The following is a 12087-nucleotide window of genomic DNA, read 5'->3' as shown; positions in this document are numbered from 1 at the left end:
CCTCCCACCTACAAACAGGAAACCACACCGAGGGGAGGAAGCCGACTCTCTCCTCTTCACTCCTCTTCATCTCCTCCTTTCTGCTCCTTTAAAAAGGAGAAAGAGGCAAAGAAAACCACCAAGGGATGAGGGAGGATAAGGGGGACACCTGCAACAATAAAGGCGGGAAAACACACAAATGAAGTTGCCAGATTTGGGCTGTTATTACCCCAATTAATCCTCTTTTTATCTGTTTGTGCAGGTAAACACGGTTCTGGTAAGCTTCTGGTGATTTTAGTTAGTTTCTATACCATTGAGGCAGTTTTTCGACAATGAAAACTTTTTAAAGAACCTAACTTGTCTTCTTAAACCAGTGAGATTTACAGTTTACCCTTAAAGGGATAGTCCGGTCTTTTTCTGCATGAAAACTGATCAAATAAGCCCTCGAGAGAGTTTTTTTCGTTCATCAACCAGTATAGAGCTTGCCCGGAGCCACCAGGAGCAACGCTAATAGCCCAAATGGCTTACATTGCATTCGATCGGGGCAGTGCGCAGAACGCTTCCAAAACGGCATTTTTTAACCACTAACATTGATCGAAATAGCACCAAACCTCTGCAGTAGCATGACTAGGGTCCCTACACATAAAACAGAGCAGCAACAACGTAGTTTGCAAATCCGAAGTTTATTAAAAAGAACTGTCTTACAAGACTCACCAACTGCCCCCCATACCAGCTCCTCTCCTAGGAAAGTTCACACAAGTCGATTATCGAATGCACCGGAGTTCAGTTCAAGGAGGAATGTTTTGGAATGTATAATTCCATGGAAATTCATATCTAGTGAGTGTTGACACGGAAATGAAAGGAGTTGCATGTAAGTCACAGGCAAAACATTTTTCAAATTAAGTATAAACAAACAAAAAAGTATACGTGTTTTTCTGGAACAAATCTTCAATGGGCTCCTTCCTTTTGCGGTGCATTCGATAATCGACTTGTGTGAACTTTCCTAGGAGAGGAGCTGGTATGGGGGGCAGTTGGTGAGTCTTGTAAAACATATCTTTTAATAAACTTCGGATTTGCAAACTACGTTGTTGGTGCTCCGTTTTATGTGTAGGGACCCTAGTCATGCTACTGCAGAGGTTTGGTGCTATTTCGATCAATGTTAGTGGTTAAAAAATACCGTTTTGGAAGCGTTCTGCGCACTGCCCCGATCGAATGCAATGTAAGCCATTTGGGCTATTAGCGTTGCTCCTGGTGGCTCCGGGCAAGCTCTATACTGGTTGATGAACGAAAAAAACTCTCTGGAGGGCTTACTTGATCAGTTTTCATGCAGGAAAAGACAGTGGGGTCTATTTTCGCCGGACTATCCCTTTAAACCAGGCTCCACCACCTGATGACCTTTTTGCCCAAACATGCCATAAGACTTAGGATTGCTTTTTTATCTATATATTTTCCACCCAGAGTTTTATTATTAGCTTAGTTTCATACTCAGGGCCCCTTACCATGTGCTACCCACTCCCAACAAGATCCTTCATGTCCTCTTTACCAAACACCGGCTATTCTATGACACATACTCACTGGCTGTAAAACAAGCCTGTTCCAAGGCCGCTACACCTGTAGACACGACCAGGTTCTTCGACAACAAGCAATTATCGTGGAAGGACGGAGAACTACCACCAATGCCTTCCCACCAACAGCCGTATGCTCAAACAACATCGCCTTTGCTCCAGCAGGGAGCATCCCAAAGAAGCCACCTGTTAGAAAGGAAGCGGACCTGCTGGACACGGCTGGACTGGGATATGCAAGCAGACCCAGATCAGAAGCTCACCTTCCTGCCGGAGATCATCACAACCAATCTCAGGACAGATATGATCAAGTGGTCAAAAGTGTTAGGGAAATTTTGGCTTAGGTAGTTAACCTTTGACCTACTTCATCATTGTCTGCTTCCTCTGTCTGCTCTACCATGGCATAGGTCTTCGGCCTTGGGGTTGCTGTAATCTCCCTTACGGAGGGGCAGCTTGGGCACATTGTTGATGCCAGTCTATGACCGAGCACAAGCTACCATGAGATAGTTTGTAGTTCAGTTCCAAGGCGCTCCCAGGCCAGCAAAGCCATATAATCCCTCCACCTGGTCCTAGGTCTACCCCTCGGTCTCTTCCCAGCTGGACGTGCCTGGAACACCTCCCTAGGGAGGCGCCTAGGTGGCATCCTCACTAGGTGCCCGAACCACCTCAACTGGCTCCTTTCAACGTGAAGGAGCAGCGGTTCTACTCCGAGTCCCTCCCGGATGACTGAACTTCTCACCTTATCCCTAAGGGAGATGCCAGCCACCCTGCGGAGAAATCCCATTTCGGCCGCTTGTATCCGCGATCTCGTTCTTTCGGTCATGACCCATCCTTCATGACCATAGGTGAGGGTAGGAACGAAGATGGCCCGGTAGACAGAGAGCTTTGCCTTCTGGCTCAGCTCTCTTTTCGTCACAATGGTGCGGTAAAGCGACTGCATTACTGCTCCCGCTGCTCCGATTCTCCGGCCCATCTCACGCTGCATTGTTCCCTCACTCCAGAACAAGACCCCGAGATTCCCTACCTGGAGTGGACAGTCCATCGGTTTCCTGCTGAGAACCACGGCCTCATATTTGGAGGTGCTGATCCTCATCCCAGCCGCTTCACACTCGGCCGCGAACAGATCCAGTGAGTGCTGATGAGCGTACTCCCAGAATCCCTCCAGGATCCTTGCGAGAGTAGGGTCATGGCTTCCCAGGCTGCTCTGCTGAAACAGAAGGAACAACCTGGCTCCTACCTTCACCCTGTCATCACTGCCTTCACCAACACTGGCCGCACTGGTGTCTTTATGTACAAGGGAGTGGAGATCAGCACCTCATCAACATCTGCTGAGGCCTTCCATCGCCAAAGGAGTGAAATAGTTAACACCATCACTGCATGTATTGGTCAGCATTTCTCCACATGCTCCACAGATCCTGTGCTCCTGTCTTCGATCCTGTTAACATGCCAGCTGAAGATAACATCAGTGCCATTCAGCAGTATGGAGACATTGAGCTGCGTAAGCTTTGCGTGCATTTCGAGCCACTTCTCACCAGTATTGGCTGCAATGTGGCAGAGATGGACAGGGAATGGTTAAAAGCCAAATATGATATTGTGCGGCACCACAACAGGGAGGCCTTCCTTGTGCTTCAGCAGAGGAAGCTGACGGAAAAGGAGAGCAAGCACCCAGACTTACTACATCTCGTCAGGATCGTCCTGGTATTCCCTGTTTCCACATCTCAAGTGGAGCGCCAGTTTTCCACAATGAAGCGTATGCAAGGAGACTGGCGCTTAAGGCTGAAGACTTGGACCATCGAGGATCTCCTTTTAATCAAATCCCAGGGCTGTGACCCTGTTGCATACGAGAGCGAGGAGGCAGTGGCAAGATGGTGGGCAGCTGGCCTCTTGAGAAAGACACCAAACATTCAACCATATGGGCCAAGACTGAACTTCAACCCTGACCAACAGGAAGCTAGCCCTACTCCACTTATCTCCCTGTGTCCATCCTCAAGTGATGATGAGTCAGATTAAAGAGACTCTCTCGTACACCCACCCACCCACACACACACCCACCCACCCCCACACACACACAGACGTTTGTATGTCAAAGTATTGCTTGTTCATACAGTTGCATGTTTGACCTTCACTGTGCACTGCTGAATGATTTATGTACAGAGTTTGACCCTTGAAGGCTGTTTCTTCTGCTCTGAAATTAAATATATTTGTTACATATTAATAGAATTTTTGATTTGATTTGGATTTTTTAATGGGAGAAGTAGTAGATAGAAAACATACCAAACACTAATTATTCAAAGTATAGTATTTCAATTTCCATCCATCCATCCATCCATCCATCCATCCATCCATCCATCCATCCATCCATCCATCCATGATCGATCGATCGATCGATCGATCGTCTATCGTCTAGGTCTACCCCTCGGTCTCTTCCCAGCTGCACAGTAAATTCACAAGTGTCAATTATGAATTGTTAAACTGCATGGACTCTATTCATGGGTTTCAGTCACGTGACTTTTGTTGTGACAACTCCGCACTCTATGTTAGAGGCGGAGCTGGATAATGAAGGGGGATCAATTCCAATCTCACGGGGGGAAGTCACTGAGGTGGTTAAACAGCTCCACAGTGGCAAAGCCCCGGGGGTGGATGAGATCCGCCCAGAAATGCTGAAGGCTCTGGGTGTTGAGGGACTGTCATGGTTGACACGTCTCATCAACATTGCGTGGAAGTCGGAAACAGTACCGAAGGTGTGGCAGACCGGGGTGGTGGTTCCTCTTTTTAAAAAGGGGGATCAGAGGGTGTACTACACTACTCAGCCTCCCCGGGAAAGTTTACTCTAAGGTGCTGGAAAGGAGGGTCCGGCCGATTGTCGAACCTCAGATTGAAGAGGAACAATGCGGTTTTCGTCCTGGTCGTGGAACGACGGACCAGCATTTCACTCTCGCAAGGATCCTGGAGGGGGCCTGGGAGTACGCTCATCCGGTCTACATGTGCTTTGTGGATTTGGAGAAGGCGTATGACCAGGTTCCCAGGGAGATACTGTGGGAGGTGCTGCGGGAGTATGGGGTGAGGGGGTCTCTGCTCAGGGCCATCCAATCTCTGTACTCTCAAAGCGAGAGCTGTGTCCGGGTCCTCGGCAGCACGTCGGACCGATTTCCGGTGAGGGTTGGCCTCCGCCAGGGCTGCGCTTTGTCACCAATCCTGTTTGTGATATTCATAGACAGGATTTCGAGGCGTAGTCGTGGGGGAGGGGGTCTGCAGTTCGGTGGGCTAAGGATTGCACCACTGCTTTTTGCAGATGATGTGGTCCTAATGGCTTCATCGGTCTGTGACCTTCAGCACTCACTGGATCAGTTCACGGCCGAGTGTGAAGCGGCTGGGATGAGGATCAGCACCTCCAAATCTGAGGCCATGGTTCTCAGCAGGAAACCGATGGATTGTCCACTCCAGGTAGGGAATGAAGCCTTACCCCAAGTGAAGGAGTTCAAGTATCTCGGGGTCTTGTTCTCGAGTGAGGGAACAATGGAGCGTGAGATGGGCCGGAGAATCGGAGCAGCGGGAGCGGTACTGCAGTCGCTTTACCGCACCGTTGTGACGAAAAGAGAGCTGAGCCAGAAGGCAAAGCTCTCTGTCTACCGGGGCATCTTCGTTCCTACCCTCACCTATGGTCATGAAGGATGGGTCATGACCGAAAGAACGAGATCGCGGATACAAGCGGCCGAAATGGGATTTCTCCGCAGGGTGGCTGGCATCTCCCTTAGGGATAAGGTGCGAAGTTCAGTCATCCGGGAGGGACTCTGAGTAGAACCGCTGCTCCTTCGCTTTGAAAGGAGCCAGTTGAGGTGGTTGGGCACCTAGTGAGGATGCCACCTGGGCGCCTCCCTAGGGAGGTGTTCCAGGCACGTCCAGCTGGGAAGAGACCGAGGGGTAGACCTAGGACCAGGTGGAGGGATTATATCTCTTCACTGGCCTGGGAGCGCCTTGGAATCCCCCAGTCAGAGCTGGTTGATGTGGCCAGGGAAAGGAAAGTTTGGGGCTCTCTGCTGGAGCTAAATAATGAACAGAAATATGTCAAGATCAGTGAACCAAGCCTGGATGCATTTCTGAACTCAGGTAAGCCATCAGTTAATGAGATGCACACCAAGAGCTGACTTTTGTCGTTAGCTCTTGAGGTTTTTTCATTCATTAAAGTTCATAAATGAATGTTGATAGGTCAGTCATGTGAGTTAATGGCATGACCAAAACAAATCACTAACAATATATTGAAGCTATACCCTTTTCAATCAGCATTTCATGACTCCCTGTGTTTGCTTTTGTTCCTAAAGCTTTCACGAAGTTCTGCATCCCTCCTGTCAGTGATTGCATCAGAGTGTATGATGAGACAGGGACTGAGGTGGATGCGGATGTCTTTGAGGAAGTAGCACAGCAACCCAACCCAGGTGTATTCACCATCAGATTTGACAATGGTAAACTTGTTCTTTTTAGCTCTTCATTTATTTTAGCGTAGTTAATGGAATGTTGAATAAGAATCAGTTACACTTTCAAATTGTGAAAATGGTTTCTGTTTGTTTATTCTTTCTCTCCACCTCCCCACTCCTGAACTATGCTTAGGTTCCCAGGCAATCACTTCGCCCGACTGTTCTCAGGGGACACGTTTGTCTGGCAGTCCACTGGTTAACGTTGAAAACAGTTCATCGCTGGAACATTCAGCATGTAACTCTGATGACACAATCATCCTGGATGAGGATGCCAGCCCTTCAAGAAAACGACAGAAGTTGGATAGAGATGCCAAACAGGTAAGTTGATGTGTAAAATGATAGCCTCCCTCTTGGAGATTACACACTTTTTTGGTCATCGACATTGGTCGACTTCCAGTTTTGTTGGCTTTGTCCGTGTACAATCATAAATCAGTATCATTTTGGGGGGGGAATTATGGCTGCTGAGTCGTCTAGTGATAAAGTTCAGGTATGTTTGTGTTAAGCTTTATTTTGAACCAATTTGTTTGTAGTTGCCCTTTAATATTAGCTGTAAATTATTCAGGATTATTTGATTTTTTATTATTCCGTCTTGTCCTCTACACTGTCATTTCTTAGGTGGTTGAGTCTGCACTGATCAAGAAGCCTGGTGGAGACCGTATTATGAAGGAATACAACCGGACGAAAGGTCTGACTGACTCCTCACGGCGTCAGATGGTCAACATCCTTGCTGCAGACATGACTAGAGTCATGGGTAATTTGGATTTCATTTTTTATTTTATTTTTTCAAGCAGAACATATATTTAAGTTTCATTCTTAAATTCTCATCAGTCTGAAACTCAGTAGCTACAGTTGTATTGTATAAATGGAAATTAATAGAACTTTTCACCTTTATCTTGACAGGATGTCACCGTCACAGCATGTAAGAGTGATGTATGCTCGCGGCATAGCTGCCTTGTTCCCTTTGTACTGTCCTCACTAAGGTGTGGGAACCCAGCTAGACAGTGAGCTAAACTTTCCTTTATCCGTGATGCAGTCTTTATTGAAATTCTTCACAAAATCACAAAGTCAGGAAAGTGAAACTAAAAATAAAACAATGAGAAATATAATTAGGTTCTACTTGGTTGGAAAGTTAACATACATCAACTAGACAAGCTAAGCTAATGACCTTGACATTCACTGTTGACTGCAGCGCCTAAACTGACCTGTAGCTAACATTTAGCTAACATCTTCAAAAAATCGTTTTTAAACCATTTACTTTTATAACTGCTTTTTAACAACATGAATTCGACATAAACTATGAAATTATAAATTACAACAAAGTTTAACAACATTAAGAAAGGAATACATACAAGTGATGCCTCTGCTGGGGCAAATGAGTCCACGTTTCGTGAGAAGGAGCCCTTTCACAGCATGTTAACATTAGCTAACCTTGCTCCAACTAACTTCCAACTCCCTACTTCCTGTTTCTAACACTGACATTATGTCAAAATAAAGGTTTTCCTGCTAAATGAATTTCACATTAAATAAAAGTCCCAAAATGTTTTATATCTGCCTGAAGGCAGCACACCCTTACTTGATGGATCCATTTTCCAAAAATGGATATGTAAGTGTTTTTTTATTAAATTATTCCTACTTTGAGAAAAATTAAAGATGCAAACACTAATAAGCCCAGACTGAACTCACAGGAAGTACCATTAAAAAATGTGCTAGCAATAACCAAAGTGTGTTTACATTTATGCAATTTATACATTTATGCAAATTTTAACCTACTCCCTCCACTTGTGTAACTAATGATTTTGTTGTTATTTAAAAGGAGCACTTCTATGATCCTGAGAGTGGCAGTGGTTACTTGGCATGGAGGCTCAAAACCATCCAAAGGAAGAGTGTCATAGCAGAGGGTAGAGGGTCACCTCGTCAGCTAACAGGTGGAGGTCCGAAAGCTCGAAGAGACGTTTCCTTCACTCCTGAGGTGGCCCAGAGGGAGGAGCAATGCAGGGAGGCCATGTCTTTCATGAAGTATTCCACAGATGAGGCTGCTATCAAGCAGAAGATGAAGATGACATTTGAATATCGTTGCAAGATGGTTCTGGACGAAGAGAAAGCCTCAGAGGTCTTAACTGAGTTTCCACGCTTCAAAGACATCAATGGCCTGGTAATTTAAAATGGGAGTGAACTATTGTTCACTTTGGAATATTTTACACTAATCTTATTTACTTAATCTCAAATGTAATGTTTTTCTGGACAGTTCCAAAATGGCAGCTCTTAAAATACACATTTTGATCTAGTTTGCTCATCTGATGTTGAAGCGGTAGTCAAGAGTCTTTACAAACTCTCTTGGTATGTCACTTGTCTTTTGCAGATTGACCAAGACTTCATCCTGTTGTTTGGAGAAAATGTAGCTGCCAAGTTCTTGGAGAGGTTTGTCCTCTGTAGCAGTCATAGCCTATTAAGTGTTCCAAATAGCCCTTTTTGTCATTTCTTTCCCTGTATCACATCTACTCTTATTTACTTCATATCGGTGAACTCCAGCATCTGTTATGTAAATTCTTGGTGCAATGTTTCATGGTAATGATATTACTTAATATTACTTATTATCACTGACCAGTATAACATTTATCTGCTTTTGTTTCTCATTTAGGCTATTAAATTATTCCATGTTAGGTCAATAATGTATCTCTCCATTTAGGTGGCCAACTACATTTAAGCAAAAGGTCATCCAGCAGAGCAAGGCTCTTCCTACCTCAAGCGACCTTGAGGAACTGATCCATTGTGCGGAGGCTACATCATATGAAGAGGAAATGGAAGATGACGCTCTTGCCTCTGGTAGTGTGATTTTCCTCCTCTAGTACTGTCAATTTTGTTATTTCAATTTCACAGCTTTTGCTTATTTCAGCTGTAGCTTTAAAGCTGTAGTTTCCAACCTGGGGGTCCTGACCCCCATTAGGAATTGTCATAGCTTCACAGGGAATGCTTGTTTGTTTTAAAGAGCGAGAGACAAGTTGCTGTAATTGAACAATGGCAAAGCGTGAGGTAGAAGAAACACTAGATTTGTCAAGAAAAAATGCCTCATTAAATAGTTATAATGATTATTCAAATGTCTTACACACGTCAGAATTGTTTTATCTCTGATGCAATCTAAAGAAGAAATCTGTCCATAATTGATCTAAATTGTTCATTTGACTTCCTCCAGTTATTTTGTTCACTATTTGGGTTCATTATACACTTTATTCTCTTTTGTCGGGTTATTGTTATGCATGTAACATAACGAAATATCTATAATGATCTATATGAATGTAATTTTGGTTAGTTAGTCAAGACCTGTTCATTTCTTTCTACTTATAGGAATATAGGTCTATAAAATAACTTGTAGTTTGTTTGTTTGTTTGTGTGCAGGATGGGACAGCGATCTCTCTTCTATTCTCCTCCTCCTACACCTGATTCCTCCTTCTGCCCAAGGCAGGAAAAGACCAGGCAAGGTATCTGCATCCCAAGCTGAGAAGCATCGTGTCGTGTTCAAGAAGGTTTGTGTTGTAGGTTTACTGCATCTCAGAATGCTATTTTCTTTTTGAGACAACTGGAGTGAATGAAAAATGTTAAGACAATGCAATGTTTTCCCTCATCTCACCAGAGCTTTTTCAACTGTTTAAATCTATGATTTTCATAGTTGTTTGTAATTATTTTATCCTTAGAGTGGAACAAGCATCCAGGAACATGTAGATGCCATCAAGAGCACCACTCAGCCCTATCTACTAGCTGTTGGTATGAAGAGGAGCACCATCCATGAGTTCTTCATCGTTTTGGACAAACAGGTCATACCATGCAAGTCAACCACGTCTCTTGCAGCTTTTGATGAACTCTTTAAGGCACACTTTGTATTTGGCACAATGTACAATCAGATACTCCACAACATGTGCACCTTCATACAGACAACTGTGTACAACATAGATGTCGGCAAAGTCAAGGAGAGCCCACGTGTTGCTGAGGTGAGGGCTAGACTGCTACATTAGTTTTCTAATTTAGCATCTCTTATTTCACCCCCTCATCTGATACCATGGGGCTGATTTGTTTTGTTTGTAAGGCTCAGTCTGTGAGCACGAATATGCTTGTGAGGCATATGCGATTGATTCATGGTTTCTGTTCTAGTAAATCACTCCGTCTAAAATGTGCTCAGGGAGGATGTTGTTATGTTTTTGGTACCTTTTCAGGCTTCAGGAAGCATTTAAACACAAAACATACAGAGCAGTGTGAAGATGATGTACAAACTGATGATGTTGTTGGCAATGACAATACAGATAACTCTCAGTTACAAGAGTGTGAAGAAGCAGCCAGTAGCTCTGAAGTCCTGCAAGTATCCCGCATGCAGACTCGTGATATGTGTGCATCTGCTATTGCACAGCTTCATGTTGCTGGTGTTGGCCAGGCCACGTTAAATAGTTTTGTGTCTTCTATGGAGGAAGTTGTGCTGGAGGTACAGAGTCAAGCTAAAGATGCAGCATTGAAATGTTTATCATCTCAGGACACAAGTACAAAAGCTAAAATCGAACAGAGTTTCGAAAAACTGGAAAACCCTTTTGCTTCATTGAATTCAGAATCAAAACGAAACACATATTTTGATCAGAAATGGAGAACTGTGGAACCTGTAGAGCAAGTGCTTGGTGTCAGATTTGAAAACAGAAGAAACAGATGTACTAGTACTTACGATCAGGTGGTTGTAACCAGGGTGCGATTTGACAAAAAAACAGAGGGGGGGATGTTTTTTATTTTTTATTCATAGACAAGAACATTGGACTTTTAACTTGCATAGGGAGAAAAAAACGCAAAAGGTAGGCTATATATACACCTGTTCACTAAATAATTCACTAAAATAGCAAAACGTGCTGTCAACAATTCAGGGACAGGTCTGGAAAACTAGACTAGGTAAACAGTCGGCTCTGGTGACGAATTTGTGGTGGCTTTTTCGGTTTTCCTGTCGGGGCATTGTCTGCAGCATTTCGGCCCTCTTTTATCCACAATTCTGCAAATGTGTGCGCAGGAAAGGATGCCACCTCTGGACCATTGACACCAATGAACAGTAGGCCATTCAAAGTGGAGACGTGCATTCTGTTTCGTTCTTCCGTGAGGATGTGGTTCATCGCACTAAAGCCACGCTCGCACTCAGCCGTTGACACAGGGAGCGTGGAGACAGCGATGAGCACTTTTTTCAAAGTCTCCCCAGTGACACCATTGCATTTCAGTTCATGAAATTCTTTGAGGAGTGTGGGCATATTTGTGTCTGCTATAGCAAGGCTTTTATGAATGGTCAGAAGTTTGTCATCCCCATAAAGCAACCGTTCATCTTCATCGGAGGGCCAATTTGAGGGGTTCAGCGCAGCCGCCGCAGAAAAAATGCCGTTGTCATCGAGCCTGCTCTGGATGTTATCGGCCAAGGAGATGAAAAAACGCTCACGAAAGGTCTCTGCCTTCCGCTGTTCTCCGTCACTCGGCTGAGACACATTAACCCCCTTAAATGTTTGCTTACTGCCCAATTCCTCCTTCAGACATCGTATGTTCACTCCATCGGCATTCCTCATAGCCCTCAGTGTCCGCACGGCAACGCCCACCTCAGCAGTAGCGGTGATTGCTGTGGCATCTCGTCTCTGAAGAAAGAGGCACAGGGCCTGCATCGTTTCGAGCGCGTCTTTTACGAATGTCATCTCCACCACGAAAAGCCACTGAGTCATCTTAGCATGCATTCCCTTACATTTGGCCCTGTCTTTGGTTGATCGTGATGTGTCTTCGGCCAGTGACGCGAAGAGTTTGACCAGGGCTGGATAGCTTTGCCAAAGAGCCGTCACAGATGTGCAAGACGAGGATAGCCAGCGCACGTCAAACACCCTTCCTATCCTGCGAGCTTGCATCTCCAAATTGGAAGCGACAAGCTCTAGCTCTCGCATGTTCTTTGGACTTTGAGAGAAGAAGGCGTACAGGGAGTCAGTGAACATCTGGAAATGACTTGCATCTGTAATTTGTTTGACAGTGTCATGGACGGCAAGTTCTAGTTTGTGATTCATGCAGTGAATGACAATCAGGTTGGG

The sequence above is a fragment of the Eleginops maclovinus genome, chromosome 16 (assembly GCF_036324505.1).
Source record: "Eleginops maclovinus isolate JMC-PN-2008 ecotype Puerto Natales chromosome 16, JC_Emac_rtc_rv5, whole genome shotgun sequence".
NCBI classification, from domain to species: domain Eukaryota; kingdom Metazoa; phylum Chordata; class Actinopteri; order Perciformes; family Eleginopidae; genus Eleginops; species Eleginops maclovinus.
This window is presented reverse-complemented; position numbering follows the sequence as displayed.